The 17,982-nt window shown below is 33.4% G+C and overlaps 1 pseudogene; it reads right to left on the bottom strand.

The window, feature by feature from the left end:
• LOC139876754 (F-box protein At3g07870-like) overlaps positions 1-12,429 on the bottom strand; it is a 126,759-nt pseudogene extending 114,330 nt beyond the window's left edge.
• Positions 12,430-17,982: the final 5,553 nt, after the last annotated feature.

Below are 17,982 nucleotides of genomic sequence, written 5' to 3'. Positions count from 1 at the left end.
CAGCTGTCCTCGTTAGTAACCTACAACTAGTTGTCCACAGTTAGATGTACAGAAATAAATCGATAAATATTATCTTGAATCAATCCACGACCCAGTATATACGTATCTCAGTATTGATCACAACTCAAACTATATATATTTTGGAATCAACCTCAACCCTGTATAGCTAACTCCAACATTCACATATAGAGTGTCTATGGTTGTTCCGAAATATATATAGATGTGTCGACATGATAGGTCGAAATATTGTATACGTGTCTATGGTATCTCAAGATTACATAATATACAATACAAGTTGATTAAGTTATGGTTGGAATAGATTTGTTACCAATTTTCACGTAGCTAAAATGAGAAAAATTATCCAATCTTGTTTTACCCATAACTTCTTCATTTTAAATCCGTTTTGAGTGAATAAAATTGCTATGGTTTCATATTGAACTCTATTTTATGAATCTAAACAGAAAAAGTATAGGTTTATAGTCAGAAAAATAAGTTACAAGTCATTTTTGTAAAGGTAGTCATTTCAGTCGAAAGAACGACGTCTAGATGACCATTTTAGAAAACATACTTCCACTTTGAGTTTAACCATAATTTTTGGATATAGTTTCATGTTCATAATAAAAATAATTTTCTCAGAATAACAACTTTTAAATCAAAGTTTATCATAGTTTTTAATTAACTGACCCAAAACAGCCCGCGGTGTTACTACGACGGCGTAAATCTGGTTTTACGGTGTTTTTCGTGTTTCCAGGTTTTAAATCATTAAGTTAGCATATCGTATAGATATAGAACATATGTTTAGTTGATTTTAAAAGTCAAGTTAGAAGGATTAACTTTTGTTTGCGAACAAGTTTAGAATTAACTAAACTATGTTCTAGTGATTACAAGTTTAAACCTTCGAATAAGATAGCTTTATATGTATGAATCGAATGATGTTATGAACATCATTACTACCTTAAGTTCCTTGGATAAACCTACTGGAAAAGAGAAAAATGGATCTAGCTTCAACGGATCCTTGGATGGCTCGAAGTTCTTGAAGCAGAATCATGACACAAAAACAAGTTCAAGTAAGATCATCACTTGAAATAAGATTCTTATAGTTATAGAAATTGAACCAAAGTTTGAATATGATTATTACCTTGTATTAGAATGATAACCTACTGTAAGAAACAAAGATTTCTTGAGGTTGGATGATCACCTTACAAGATTGGAAGTGAGCTAGCAAACTTGAAAGTATTCTTGATTTTATGTAACTAGAACTTGTAGAATTTATGAAGAACACTTAGAACTTGAAGATAGAACTTGAGAGAGATCAATTAGATGAAGAAAATTGAAGAATGAAAGTGTTTGTAGGTGTTTTTGGTCGTTGGTGTATGGATTAGATATAAAGGATATGTAATTTTGTTTTCATGTAAATAAGTCATGAATGATTACTCATATTTTTGTAATTTTATGAGATATTTCATGCTAGTTGCTAAATGATGGTTCCCACATGTGTTAGGTGACTTACATGGGCTGCTAAGAGCTGATCATTGGAGTGTATATACCAATAGTACATACATCTAAAAGCTGTGTATTGTACGAGTACGAATACGGGTGCATACGAGTAGAATTGTTGATGAAACTGAACGAGGATGTAATTGTAAGCATTTTTGTTAAGTAGAAGTATTTTGATAAGTGTATTGAAGTCTTTCAAAAGTGTATAAATACATATTAAAACACTACATGTATATAGATTTTAACTGAGTCGTTAAGTCATCGTTAGTCGTTACATGTAAGTGTTGTTTTGAAACCTTTAGGTTAACGATCTTGTTAAATGTTGTTAACCCAATGTTTATAATATCAAATGAGATTTTAAATTATTATATTATCATGTATAAATATCTCTTAATATGATATATATATATACATTAAATGTCTTTACAACGATAATCGTTACATATATGTCTCGTTTAAAAATCATTAAGTTAGTAGTCTTGTTTTTACATATGTAGTTCATTGTTAATATACTTAATGATATGTTTACTTATCATAGTATCATGTTAACTATATATATATCCATATATATGTCATCATATAGTTTTTACAAGTTTTAACATTCGTGAATCACCGGTCAACTTGGGTGGTCAATTGTCTATATGAAACATATTTCAATTAATCAAGTCTTAACAAGTTTGATTGCTTAACATGTTGGAAACATTTAATCATGTAAATATCAATCTCAATTAATATATATAAACATGGAAAAGTTCGGGTCACTACAGGTCGCGGCGCGGCATTTGCCGTGTTTGGCTTCTGACCCACATGGTCAAATTTCGAAAAATGTTTGCTATGCTACGCACCTCCGATTCATATGTAACTTGTTCTAACATGCTTATATATGAATAAAAACCTCAGAAAAATAGTTCGGGACCCGACCCAAACGTGTTGACTTTTTCGTTGACTTTGACTTGACCAAAGTTGACTTTTGTCCAAACTTAATCAGATACTTATGCAATCATTCTAACATGCTTTTATACTTGTACCTTGCATGAAACTTGACAATTTGATTCACATGCTATAATAATCGAGTCGTAACGAGCCATAGGACTAATTGAACACTTTGACCAATCGTGTTTACCGTTATTGATACGACCTTCTTGTTTAGGTCAAGACTAGCATTCATCCTTGCACACGTTTACTTTGTGAAGTACATTTATACTCGTGCACTCGAGGTGAGATCATAGTCCCATCTTTCAACAACTTTTATACTTTAAATCATGGGATGAGAAACATATACAGTTTTATACTACATACTTTTATGCTTTGAACACAAGTACAAAAACAAACATTCCACGGCGAGTTAGAACAAAAAGCCTCAATTCAATTATCATTAGTTACACTTGCAGGGTGTAAGCGAGAACTTATATTATGCGATCACATGGGCTTGACGAGCCTCATTCAGACGGTTCGCTACCGTTAGCGGATGAAATATATTTTCGGATTTTGTGTATGTTCTAACACTATGTAACAAGGTACAAAACAATTAAGTCTTGATAATTGGGTGCTCGCGATCATACTTTTGGAATGCAAACGATTCAGATAATCAACGTTATGGAAATACAAAATCTTGTGGTTCAAAACCAACGTTTACAAACACGTATGATTTCACCAACGTTTTTCGTTGACAGTTTTCTATATGTTTCTCAGGTTCATGATTGGCTATTTGATATATGCTTTCGCGTACACTCCTACTTGCTTGGGGTTAAGCATATATGCATACACTTTGATTACTTGCTTGGAGTCAAGCATACATGCATACGCTAGTGATAGCACCTTTGAATTCAAACAAATGTTTACATATATATTTACGCTATGTATAGCAACCGTGATTTTCAACTTATTATGTTGCAAAGTTATCTCAACTATACATTACTACTTTTGTAAACTTAAACTTGTTGTCGATCCGTTTTGTAAACTAAATTTTAAAAGTCTTGTACATTTCAAATGAATGCGACATAATTTTGGTCAAGTGTGTCTCATATAGGGACTACGACCACGTAACGGGACCTAAGTTAGCGGCGCCGTCAATGACGATTTTGTCAGGTCGCCACAGATGGTATCAGAGCGTTGGTTGTAGGGAACTAGAATATGTATTAGTGTGTCTGACAGAGTCCTTAGGACGCATTAGTGAATCTAGACTACAACTGGATAGTTAGCCATTGCATTCTGACATACATTTGCTATAGATAGCACTTACTTGACTACTTGTGCATTATACTTGAATCATTCTTAGGCAAACTTCTTAATGGTACCAAGTTTTCATCATACGAATCTGTAATCTACCACCTTCGGGTAACACTTGTAAACTTAAGATTCATACGCGTAAGGACGACGACGACTTTATTAGTCATACTTGTTCGGGAACTCTGTTTCCCAGATTGTTATTCGCCACCGTTTCAACTTACTATCGGTGTCACACCGGTGTTCCTTACTATCTACCACTTCTTGTTACTACCATCACTACTCTAGGTGAGTATCGTCATTGCTAATTATCACTACGGTTACGTACTATTCGTTATCATGATTCGTTACACTTCTTGTACCAGAATACATTATTGTTTGACTTGAACCACATTGACGTGAAAAATCATTTATACACTTCCCTCAGGGAACACTTCTTTAGAGTTGCACTAATTCTTTCGATTCAATACGAGTCACGTTAGAGACGTCGTTACACTTGGTTCATTTTAAATCTTCACGATTACACGAACTTGATTCTATGGAGCAATGTGGGAATGGAGGTATGAGTTGGCATAATAGAACGACACTCGATCAATTTGGTTATATTATGGTAAGTCATACCAAAGTTCTAATGACTCGTGATGGTGATTGGACTTGATCAACCTAATCACCACCATGTGCCATGTACATGACTTCATTTTTCTTGTTTGAACATCCGACAACTCCGAGAATACTGATAACAACCATACCCGGGACACATCGTCGATTATTGTAGAACCATATTTATGCTTCCGAATGAATGACAAATTCTTTCGACTTCAAACATATGATACACGTGTATACTATCTCGTTTTCGCACAGTTTTATCGACGAACTACAACGTGCTTGATATGCTCGCATCGAGGCGGAAACTTCTCTCGCATTACACTAGTACTTCCGTATAAGGAAATCCTTTATCTAAATTCTCAATGGAGAGAGAGACTCTTCACATTATACTAGTATTCACCACGAGGGAGAATAGTCCTAACGAACGTTTTCGAAAACCGATAAATCTTCAGCGGCGCGAAATTCTTGAGAAACATAAACTTGTTCCAACAAATGTTTTCAAGTCCTAACAAACTTGTTTAAATATATCATAAAGAACTGTACCTCGTTTCGGATCGAGATCCTCGTTTCACTTCTAGATTTCGGAGTGCCTTACAAAAAGCCTCGGGACCACGTTTAAACAGGAGTACAACACATCAACCACATCCCGAAGGACCAAACAAACATACGATTCAAACCTTGGAAACCATAATACGAGTTCGTGTTATCGACTTCAAATTTACTTGAGGAAAAGTACTTGCCTTTAGTCAAATTCTCCTACTACAAAATTTTCTTTCGTGTATTAACGCCGCACCTTTTCGAAACTTTATATGACCGCAATTATCGTTCTACAATTTGTTGGGCCGACGTAGGCAACAATCAAACCACCGGAATCGAACTCATTCATGAAATAACCGTTAAGATCGTTCAAATCTAAGAGAGGCCCAAGACGGCCCGTAGTCGCCAAAAGAGCCATGCAAATGTTAGACGTAAACCTCTCGAATTCCAAGTGGGAAACCGCGTAACGTTAAAAGTCGCGCCTTGAAAAGGTGAAATCCGTTTTGAGAAAAGTAGAAAGCTAAATCCGCGATATTTTGATCCTTTTAAAATCTTGGGGCGTATTGGACCCGTTGCTTACCGTTTCGAACTCCCAACTCAATCGAAATTCCGTTCATCCTACATTCCATATATCAAACTTGAGGAAGTGTCTTGCCGAACAAGAACTTGTTTTTTTTTTTTTTTTGATGAACTTACTATTGATGACAAACTCCACTTTGTAGGAGGACCGGTTGAAATTATGGATCGTGAAAACCAAACTCTAAAATAACGTAAAACCCCGACTGTCAAAGTTCGTTGAAATGCCCAAGGAAGTACCTTCACTTATTCGTAGAATTTGCAACTCGAGGTTTCGAAGAAGAAACAACTACTACTTCCAACTAAATTTCGGGACAAAATTTCTTTTAAGGTGTAGGTAATGTAACATCCCGCATTTTTCCGTTAAATTTATTTTAACACCGTCTTTTTTTTATAGATAATATCTTCCGTTATCTAAATTCGTACCTTTCGTTGACTAATGTTCATAATATTCCCGTTAATTAATTATAACATCACTCGTTTACTCGAGCGTTTTTAAAATATTCGTTTGGTTAATTCCCGCACCCGCTTTGAAACTTGAGGGACCAAAGTTGCCAAGTGGGCAAAGTGGTGACTATGTCAACTAGTCAACCACTTCACCACCACCACTCATTCAACCTCATCTTTCTTTTTCTTACTTATCTATTTCTCTTTATCTCAAGAACACACACAAACACCCAATTCAATCATTCATCATCTAAATTCGATCTAGGAGGCCAACATCAAAACAAATTACATATTCGTGATCCTCTCTTCATCCTCTACATTTTGGTACCAATTTCATCTCGTTTGGGTAACATTTCTAAAACACTAGATTTCTCTAAATTCGTTTTATATACTTGAAATGGTGTTAGTTAGTGTCTATGGCTCAAGTATAACATGAATATATGTTTTGTTTGCTCGATTTGTTGTTTTGGAGTAACTAGCATGAACTTGAAAGTGGGTGTGCTTCATCTTTGATTTTGGATGAGTTAATGTTGTTAAATTGTAAAAGTTCATGTTTTAATTGTGTTACTAGTATCACTAGCTTCGTTTTGATGCGTAGGTTAATTAAGAAAACTTCAAACACATGATTATTGATTTTTGTGAACTTTGGTTAGGGTTTGATAGACTTAAAACGAACTTTCGATGTTTTGAATGACATGAAATGTTATTAGTAAGTGTTTAGTTGTAATGTATGTTTCATTACCTTCAAAACGGCATATCATGTGTGAATTGGATTCCCGAATTTTAAAATGCATTTTGTGAACTTGAAACTTTGAAAATAAACCTTTAATGATCACTTGACGAGATTTCGGTTATCGTAATTGATGTTTTTACTTGATGAAAAGTGGTTAGTTGTATTCCTTATCAAAAGAACTTTCCAACGATATAAGATACGTATTCTAAGTGTTTACGGTTTGTGTTTTGTGCTAAATTGAATTTTGGATCAAGACTTGAACAATTGAAACTGACCAGTCACCAGACCACCTTAAGTGTCGCAGCGCGGCCCTCCTTGGTCGCGGCGCGGCATTTGCCGTGTTTGGCTTCTGACCTACATGGTCAAATTTCGAAAAATGTTTGCTATGCTACGCACCTCCGATTCACGTGTAACTTGTTCTAACATGCTTATATATGAATAAAAACCTCAGAAAAATAGTTCGAGACCCGACCCGAACGTGTTGACTTTTTCGTTGACTTTGACTTGACCAAAGTTGACATTTGTCTAAACTTAATCAGATACTTATGCAATCATTCTAACATGCTTTTATACTTGTACCTTGCATGAAACTTGACAATTTGATTCACATACTATAATAATCGAGTCGTAACGAGCCATAGGACTAATTGAACACTTTGACCAATCGTGTTTACCGTTATTGATACGACCTACTTGTTTAGGTCAAGACTAGCATTCGTCCTTGCACACGTTTACTTTGTGAAGTACATTTATACTCGTGCACTCGAGGTGAGATCATAGTCCCATCTTTCAACAACTTTTATACTTTAAATCATGGGATAAGAAACATATATAGTTTTATACTACATACTTTTATGCTTTGAACACAAGTACGAAAACAAACATTCCACAGCGAGTTAGAACAAAAAGCCTCAATTCAATTATCATTAGTTACACTTACAGGGTGTAAGCGAGAACTTATATTATGTGATCACATGGGCTTGACGAGCCTCATTCGGACGGTTCGCTACCGTTAGCGAATGAAATATATTTTCGGGTTTAGTGTATGTTCTAACACTACGTAACAGGGTATAAAACAGTTAAGTCTTGATAATTGGGTGCTCGCGATCATACTTTTAGAATGCAAACGATTCAGATAATCAACATTATGGAAATACAAAATCTTGTGGTTCAAAAACAACGTTTACAAACACCTATGATTTCACCAACATTTTTCGTTGACAGTTTTCTATATGTTTCTCAGGTTCATGATTGGCTATTTGATACATGCTTCCGCGTACACTCCTACTTGCTTGGGGTCAAGCATACATGCATACACTTTGATTACTTGCTTGGAATCAAGCATACATGCATACGCTAGTGATAGCACCTTTGGATTCAAACAAATGTTTACATATATATTTATGCTATGTATAGCAACTGTGATTTTCAACTTATTATGTCGCAAAGTTATCTCAACTATACATTACTACTTTTGTAAACTTAAACTTGTTGTCGATCCGTTTTGTAAACTAAATTTTGCAAGTCTTGTACGTTTCAAATGAATGCGACATAATTTTGGTCAAACGTGTCTCATATAGGGACTACGACCATGTAACGGGACCTAAGTTAGCGGCGCCGTCAATGACGATTTTTTCGGGTCGCCACACAAGGTTGGCCTCGGATTCACGAACCTATATTAATTATATATATATATATATATATATATATATATATATATATATATATATATATATATATATATATATATATATATATATATATATATATATATATATATATATATATATATATATATATATATATGTGTGTGTGTGTGTGTGTTGGTCAAAATTTGTCTAACAATTTAGTTTAGGTCATAGTGTATCACAATTCTAATGCTCGAGACTAATATGCAAAAGTCAACAAAAGTCAATTTGACTCAAAATAATTTCCAAAAATCTATACATGATTAATATATAGTTTAAATATCATCATTTTATATTTTTAAATAATTTTAAAAGATTTATTAGAGTAAATAATATAATTCATTTATTAATAAATAAAATTTTGTATTAAAATTTATATAATAAAATATCCTTTTATATATATTAAGTAATAAAATTTATAGAATTCATTTAATATTATAAAGATAATATGATAGGTATTATTAAAGTAATTTTATTACACGTAGTAAAATATGTTTGTATCACATATTTATTTGATAAAATAATATCTATAATAATAGTAAGTAAAAGTTGTATTATTTTGTAATAATAATTATATTATTCTATTAATAAAAAAATATCAATATTTATAATTACTAAGATGACATTAAGATAAAATGATAATTCTAATTATGATAACTTTAATAATTACGATACTTTTTAATATAATAATTCTATTTAAAATGATAATAATGATATTTTATAATAATAATGACATTTCTATTAAAATGATAATTTTTGTTAAAATGATAGTTTTAATACTAACGATACTTTTAATAATAATAGTAATGATAAAAATAATAAGAACGATAATTTTATCTAAATCAATATCTTATAATATTTTAATTTCATCATGATACTCTTATTCATTATTTTCTAATCGTTTTATTTAATAGCTTTTATTCGTCTTTTATATCGCGTTCATTTTAATAATAATAATAATAGTAATCATAATAACTAAGTATTACTAATATTAGTTTTAATTATAATAATACTAATAATAATAAATATTATGATAATATTAATACTAATAACTATTTTAATGATAATAATAATAATAATATTAATTATAACTTTAACCATAATAACGGTAGTAATAATAATAAAATAACAATTTTTAATGATAATACTTTCTATGGATAATGATAATAATGATGATCATAATAATAATGATATTAGTAATAATAATAATAATAATAATAATAATAATAATAATAATAATAATAATAATAATAATAATAATAATAATAATAATAATAATAATAATAATAATTAGATAAAAACTGGAACGACGATAATAACGATGATAATACTAATTATTTTTACAAAAATTCAATTGACTATAACTTCTAATCCGTTCATCGAAACTATTCGATATCTAAATGAAAAGTTCTTAATTTTTCGCTAGCTTTCCAACGACATGCATATCTTATACCTTATCTCAACCGCATATTTAACTAATTCAAGATTCAACATAACCTATCTAACGACAATATCAAAAGTACAAGCATGCATAATCCTATATACTCGAGCACTAGTTAGGGACACACTATTAATATGTAAAAATTAAATTATGAGTACTTACGTATCAATATTGAGATTCAATATTGCAGGAAAGGTACGTAAATGCAACGGAGATGATAAACACTAGATTGACCTCACGAGCATACCCATGAACCATACCCATCACCTCCATAGCTATAACTCATAATTTCCTTAGCTCTATCCTACTTGAAAAACTCATTTTGAAATCACGTGGGCAGAACCTCATCGTAATATTTTGTGTATAATACATAATAATAATACTACTAATAATAATAAGATTAGTAAAAATATTAATCTTGATTATTAATAATAATAATAATTATTATTATTATACAGAGGGAGTGTGATAGATATATGAATATGTGTGTGTGTACCGAATGATTTCGTCGAACATTTAAAGACTTGACCACTCTCACCAAGCCATGCGATCTCATGGTTGTTGTGGGGAGAGTCCATGCGATCGCATGGTGCTCCATTCCAGCTGGTATCCACATATAATCTTGCCGACACTTGATTTATTTATTTAATATATATTTATTTAATTTATATAATTAATCATATATTATATTATATTTACGTGCGTAGTAAAAAAATGTAATTTTTGTTCAAATGACTCGTACGTTGCCACTCGACTCATGTACCACTTTCGGTTTTTTTGAACGCATTTTCGTACAATTAGAAAACTAGCCTTTTACGTTACGCGACGTGTACCTTTTATAAAAATTAGACTTTAACGCCGGTGAATCATATTATAATAAATGTAACTTATATATTTGAGTGTTGTGGTCATTTGCTTCTATAAATCAGGGGCTCGCTATTTATTAAAATACGTACAATAATATCGAAACGTTTTAAATTATACATTAACGCGTTTGTAAAATATATATATATTCTTACTTCAAAATATAATTTTGTATATCTTATAATTGAAATATCTATCTAATTATATTTCAAAGTTCAAAATGTTTAAGTAATAGAAAATATCATGCCGTATCACGTTTTATATGTAATTTATAATGCAAGCTTTAATTAGTTCCTTAAAACTAATGAACAATTTATCTTATAAAACGTTTCACTAATAAAATTCTTTAAAAATTGTTTTTGTACGTTTGAAACAATATTAAATAAATATGAAAACTTTATTTTCCAAAACTAAGTATTTTTAAGAATTATTTTACTAAAAAAATTATATTAATAGAGGTTGTTATATCGTAAAACATTTTAGAGAAATAAAATTAAATATACTTTTCATAGGTTTCAAGTTCTTAACGTTTGTTGGTGCAACATGGTATAAAGTCTAAAGGTTATATAAACGTACAAAATCACCTTAATGTAAAATGTTGATACCCATTGTCTAAGTTATTTACATTCCACATTCCAACATTAAAATGATAATCATAATAGTTATCTTATTAATATCGCGAGGAAAATGTTGTAAGGTATGAATTAAAAATCAAATAAGAATCTTCACTAACTCTTGTCTAGTTCTCATTAGTTGATACTTTGTTCTTATTTGTAAAATCACTTTACAATTTTCCGAATATGGTTAAAAAGGAAAGGTTTCTTAAATCAAAGTGGACCTCCTAATAGGGACTCGTAGCCATAATCTAATGTATCTGATAATTCAATCATTTGATATTATCTTTTAATTCCGTCGATAATTATTTTAAATATATTTTAAAACAAATACGTTCATGTAAAGTATTATACGTCTAATACTTTGTTAACGTTTTCAAGTTATAATAGATACATATATACATATATAATCATATCCGTTCCTATAATGGTTCGTGAATCTTTGGAATTTGGTCGAGGTTAAATGAATGTATGAACACAGTTTAAAATTCTTGAGATTCAACTTAATAAACTTTGCTTATCGTGTCGAGAATATATAAAGATTAAAGTTTAAATTTGTTCAGAAAATTCCGGTTCGTCACATAACCACCCCCGCTGAGATCCTCATCTCGCAGGGGGTTATTCACGGTACTCCGGACCGAAGAGTTAAACTCAGTTGACCCTTAAATCCCCCTTCTTTGTTGTCTAGCATGGACCGAACCCGACCCGAATATTCTATGCTTGATCAACCTTGTAGTCCTTTACAACATCAACAAACCCAAAACCTAACACAGCTCGATGAGTTTGAAAACAACAAATAGGCAAGTCTTTAAAAACCCTAGTAGCAGGATTCCATGACAAAATAACTGAACAAACCGGCAAAATACTCAGACAAATCAACCCGTTACAGCTTCCACAAACATGTAATTGGTCCAAAACGTCAATTTCAATTGGGATTTTAATTGATTTGTAAGAAGAATCAGATAACATCAAACCAACGGTCTGATTAGATGTGGAAGTTGGGGTGGTGGATTTTTCAGGTGTAAACACGAAAGATGAATCTGAGATAGTCGATTGATTTTGAAAATGTTTGGAGATGAAATTAGGGTTTTGAAAGAGGCCATACCATGATTTGCAAACCGATTTGAAACGGAGGATGTAACTAGTAGGAACACGTGACAGGATATCAACGATTACGTCTGCAGGCAGCTCTTTCGACATCGAAATTCTTCGATAAATTTAGTGTTTCTGATCAACTGTTTTTGTATGTTACTCGCTGAGCGGAGTGTAAGTGTATGTATAAATTAATTAGGGTTTCTTGTACACGTTTGAAGAAGAAATGGTATGGAGTAAACGACTAATTACCTTCTTATTATCTTCTGTTGATGAAGAACTTGAGGTAGATTCTATTGATATTGATCCTAGCCTGGAATCGAATTGTCGACTGGGAACCACCATCGCTTAACTCAGAAAAATAGTACGAAGGCTTAAATTCATGCTCTGGGCCGGACTTTGTTCTCCCTTCTTCATTGGGCCCATTGGATGCGGTGCTCAATAGTGGGGTTACTAGTGGACCGAAGTAGTGGCTGGCCAAAAGTCAAATTTGATTCGAATCCGTGGCGTCAAAATTTGACAAATTCAGTGGTAAAATGCCTATCGTTTTGGAATCAAGCGTAAATGTCGAGGTCGAGTCTTTTGCGACTTTCAACAAGATGATGGATACTATAGAGGGCGTTCAAAAAAGAATTGTCATAAATTTTATTGACCTGACGACCGCTTCGTTGCAAGTTAAAAGGAAAAAAAGGAACATTTAGTGGTAGCTCAGCTGGTAGTGGTCTGCCTCTCTTAGCGAGAGGTCGGGAGTTCGACTCTGATGGGCTGCAACATTGCACTCAAAGTTATCCCTGACCTGAAGTATCTACCCATGTCGCCTTTCGCTTAGTGTGAGGGTAGCGGGGATGGGTGTTTTACCGACCACACCCTCGGATTGGTCCAGTTTTCCTCCATGGCAGTAGTTGGGGGCGGGTTATACAACTACGGGAGATGAACGCGTATGTGGTTAAGTCCCCTTGGGTGATCTCATACGATCAATAGGAGAAGTATGCAATTCTTTAAATACCCTGGTAGAAGGATTCCATAACAAAATAATCGAACCAAACGGAAGGTTACTCAAACAAATCAACCCGTTACAGCTCCCGCAAACATCTAACGGTTTGAAAACGTCAATTTCAAATGGGATTCTAATGGATTTGTAAGAAGAATCAGATAAGATCATGTGGAAGTTGGTGTGGTGCATTTTTCAAGTGTAAAAATGAAATATGGATCTGAAATGGTGGATTGATTTTGGAAAGAAATTACGGTTTTGAAAGAGGGCATATCATGATTATGGATGATGTATCTGGTTGAAACACGCGACATGATATCATCGATTACGTCTGCAAGCAGCTCTTTTGACATGGAAATTCTTTGATAGATAGGGTTTCTAAGCAACTATTTTTGTTGTTGAGATGAATGGAGAGTATGTATTTATTATTTAGGGTTTCTTTGTTTAAAAAGAAATAGTACGGGAGTCAATAGTAATTACTCATTTTTTCGGCAAAAAATAATCTATAATTTATCTATAACCTATAATAACATGTTATAAATCGTGAAGCATAATCGTGAAGCTTTTTGCTGACGTGTCAATCCTTAATCAGCTCTTAATCTTTTTTGCTCACGTGTTAATTCGTAAATTAATCTCAATTAATACTAATTAACCTATCTAATATACACGTTGTCAGTTTCATCCAGCGGTTTCCGCACAAAATTATTAGGATTTCAAAAGAAACCAAACAATATCGAAAAACATAGCCACTTGATCGACAGTTTCATGTGTGTTTCCTGATTAGGGTTTACCAAACTTAATCTTCTGCAATTCTCATCTTCGGCATCGAGTTTATATCATCAAAACATATGCTTCAATCAAAACATTCTGCATCCGCTTATAACATGTTTCTCATTTAATTAGTTTTCTCTACATACAAGATCCACACCTTTCTTCAATCTGGCAATTAAATCGAATCTCAAACATCCGCTTCAATTACTTTTTTATTATTTATAATCCTTATCTTTATCTTAGGTTACGCTCTCGGTAATTCTTTTGTTATACTATTATTTTCGAATTACGATTGTCTAATATTTATAATTTTGTATATAGCGTTGAAGCTAGCTGCGATTTTGTAGCCCAACATGGGACATTGCTCACATTTAAAAGTAGCAGCAGGAGCATTTCATGACTAATCGAATACGACCCCGTATTAAAAAAGATCGATTCATAAATCATTAAGAATTTAATTTCACTTGACTTACCATTGATCTTATACCCATCACCACTCTGCCTTCGCATGCTTGTAGAGAAATTGCTATCCAAAAAGTAACTAGCAGTAGCCACCGTTCCTCGTGAAGGTAGTGGGTGTTCCATGAGGCGATCATCATGGCTTTGAGGCGTTGTTGGGTTGCTCGTCATCCGCCATAGACTTCATAATCTCGTCGAATTTAATCATTTCTTCTTTGTATGTCAACTTTTTTGCACCAATTTGCAACCCGTTTGCCTTGTTTTTCTTTAAGGCATGGCTGACTATGTGATTAATTTCACTTATTGTATCAAAGAGATCGAATGTATCAGGTACTTCATCAATCCATTTGCTTGTTTTAGGAGTGGTGAGATTTTGTTTTCTGCGGCCTTAGGCCGGACAAATGGGGCTTCGGATCCAGTTGGTTTCGTACATCTTGATCGTATTAATTCGCAATCTGCTTGACAATCATTACCGAAACACTGAACGTAGGGTATTTCAGTTGAGCTTGTTGTTGCTTTTTGATCGATAGAAGGGCTGCAGGTGGTTTTTGTCTTTGAGGAGTTTTTGGATTACCGCATTAGGTGGGGTTTTCTCCTAAATTTTGTTATTTGTTATGGGAGATAATACTCACACATTCCATTTTAGTTCATACACACTAACTTACTATTATATCCTTACTTTACAATAATGTAGGTTCAACTCCCTAGATAAACTTAGGCATATAATTGTAAGTTTTATAATAAAAAATGTGTATGTATCAAAAACTGGTGTGTGAGTATCACCTCTATTTTTGTTATATGTTGGAGTTGTTGGAACTTACGCATTGAACTCTTATATTTTTGGGCCTAAAGTGATGGGTATTGGGCTGGAAATATCTATGCCACCTACTGGTGGGCCAGTAATTGTCAATGTTGATGGGTCGAATATAGACCGATGGGGGACGTAGAAATTTCCCTTAATTGTTCGGAAGCCTGAAATAGCTTTCTCGGGAACCTATGTCGGGGTATTCAATCCCATGATACTCAAGTAGCAGGACGTCGTATCCCATGGTTTCTATCAATACATCGTATAGCGGGTCTAGGCTTGAAGTTACACCAAAAATGGAATAGGACAATCATTCGAAGATGAGAAAGGAAAATAAGGGTGTTATGACATCTATCTATATGACCAAGATGACCATCTCACGAGTTGGATTTGAACCAATATAAAGCTACTATTCTTTAGTAGATCTATAATCCCCTCATTATAGTCCTCCTAAAATCAATAGCATTTGATTGGGTTTAATGATGGGTCATTGATTACTATGAATGGGCGGTTGAAGTAGCTCTTTGGATTAACGATGTGGATAGTGGGCCTAGTGCCCCTGATGGGTCGAGGCTTTCTCCAGTGCCAAGACCTTCTTTGCGCTTACTAGGAATAATTCGGTGCCTAGTCTGGGATTGAGTCTCAATAAGCGGTTGATGTGGGTGGGTTGAAGAGGAAGGTTGTTATGTTTGCTTTGGGAAGCATTGACTATTTTTCTCTTATTGATGAGGAGGACCAGATGTTGGAAGTTCTTCGAATCCTTACGAAGATTTTTTTCGAGAAAATTCTTAACCCTCTTACGGTTGAATGAGAAACTTGTAGGTTCTTCTAAGGCGTTCAATTTAGGCTTTCCATAGTTTTTCTTTTATGAGTCTCCTTCAGGGAAGTAGGTGACCCTTATAAAGGCTGTCGGGAATGTCTCGAAGTCGGGAGTAAGAGGGAACAAGGCCTCGATTGTCGCATAAGCTCTTGGACGTCCTTGATGTGGTTTGGCTTGCTTGGTGTGATTGTTTTCATTTCTATGTTGTTACCCTTCTTTTGTTTGTAATTTCCTTGTCGGTTTGTTTAGTTTCTTGTTTTTACTTTGGTTGGGTGTAGTGTTTTGATTTGGTTGTTTAATCAGTTGCTCGGTTTGTATGTTTAGATTAGTTCTGCTCTCCCTTAGATAGTTTTTAATGTTTTTGAAGTTTAGATTTTGCTTTCTAAAGTCGAAGCATGTCGGAGCTCTGTATTGTATTGTTGTTTTGATCGGTTCTTTCATCTTTTAAATAATGAAAGTCATTGGTTATAAATTGTAAGTTTTTTTGGGGAAAAAACACTAATCAAACCATGTTACACACTTACAAAAATATGTTCAGTAACACATAACACAAACAATTTAAACCCAAAAGTCCAAAAGATAGTATAATTTTGCATTGAACAAATTCGAATACAATAAATAGTAGAGTTCATCTTCTATCTACATAAATAATAAAAAGAAACGAGTTGCTTATCTTTACAAGCATATATTGAATTAAGAAATGTCTTTTAAAAGTCAGCATAATTAATAGTTTCTGGTGCACACCAAACCGAAACCCTTCAGCTGGAATCAATCGACAACCTATTCTTGGCCACTAATCGAATTTCAGTTGGTAGTCATATGGATCCAAAGAGAAGTAAACATCCACAAACGAACCTGGACAAATCAACCCTTCAAGCTCTACCACATACCTACTAAACATATCAAAGTTCTCCTGAGTTACCGAGAACTCTCCAAAATATCCGGTCGAGTTATCCCCGAGTTCGAATTCTCCAACCATGATCATGAAAAAGTAATGACTTAGCTGTGTCTTGTGAATCCAGAACCATCAAGTTTGATGGAAAAGTAAAACCTTTAGCAAACATCACATACCACGAAAAAATAGTAGCAATGTAGAGGGGCAAAAATGAGAACATTGCAATTACTTTTGTAAAAATCCAAATTAATCCCTTCCTGAAAGAAGGCAGATTAAATTTTCCAAAATCCTTTGATTAATCGATTAACCCCGGTCAACTATTAGTGTTAAACTTCTTGTTGCATCCAACATGGATCCGAACTCTCAACATACATCGACCATGACATGAAGTCTCGTGTGCATCCACCATGGCATCAACTCCCAATATGCATCAACCATGGCATTGGCATCGATTGTCGTATGCATCTAGACTCTTCGGTGACCAAATGTTTTAGGTTTAAATTTGCAGATTTTGCATTTGGATTATAAACATTTATATTGGTGTTGTTACAATATGTAATTTTAACAAATGGCAATGCGTATCTAATTTCACCTTGTATATAATGAATTTCGTTTAAATTGCATCTAATCTAATTTGTAGACAAGAAATAAAATTCAGTTATTTTTGATATCCATGCTTCCTTAGTAATGAGAAGAGAACTTAAAAGGACGGAAATATCCTGATGTGAGTAGCACATGTGACTCACCTCCCCCATACACCACTCATGTGGTATTGGGTTTTGTTGTTGTTGTTGTTGTTGTTGTTGTTGAGTAGCACATGTGAGAATTTAACAGAATATGACTAATGATCGTTAGCGTTTGGACCAATCACACAACATTTGCAAACATTGGAGATATTTGCGTCAAAATTATACTCCGTA

The sequence above is a fragment of the Rutidosis leptorrhynchoides genome, chromosome 11, assembly GCF_046630445.1.
Source record: "Rutidosis leptorrhynchoides isolate AG116_Rl617_1_P2 chromosome 11, CSIRO_AGI_Rlap_v1, whole genome shotgun sequence".
Taxonomy (NCBI): domain Eukaryota; kingdom Viridiplantae; phylum Streptophyta; class Magnoliopsida; order Asterales; family Asteraceae; genus Rutidosis; species Rutidosis leptorrhynchoides.
This window is presented reverse-complemented; position numbering and strand designations above follow the sequence as displayed.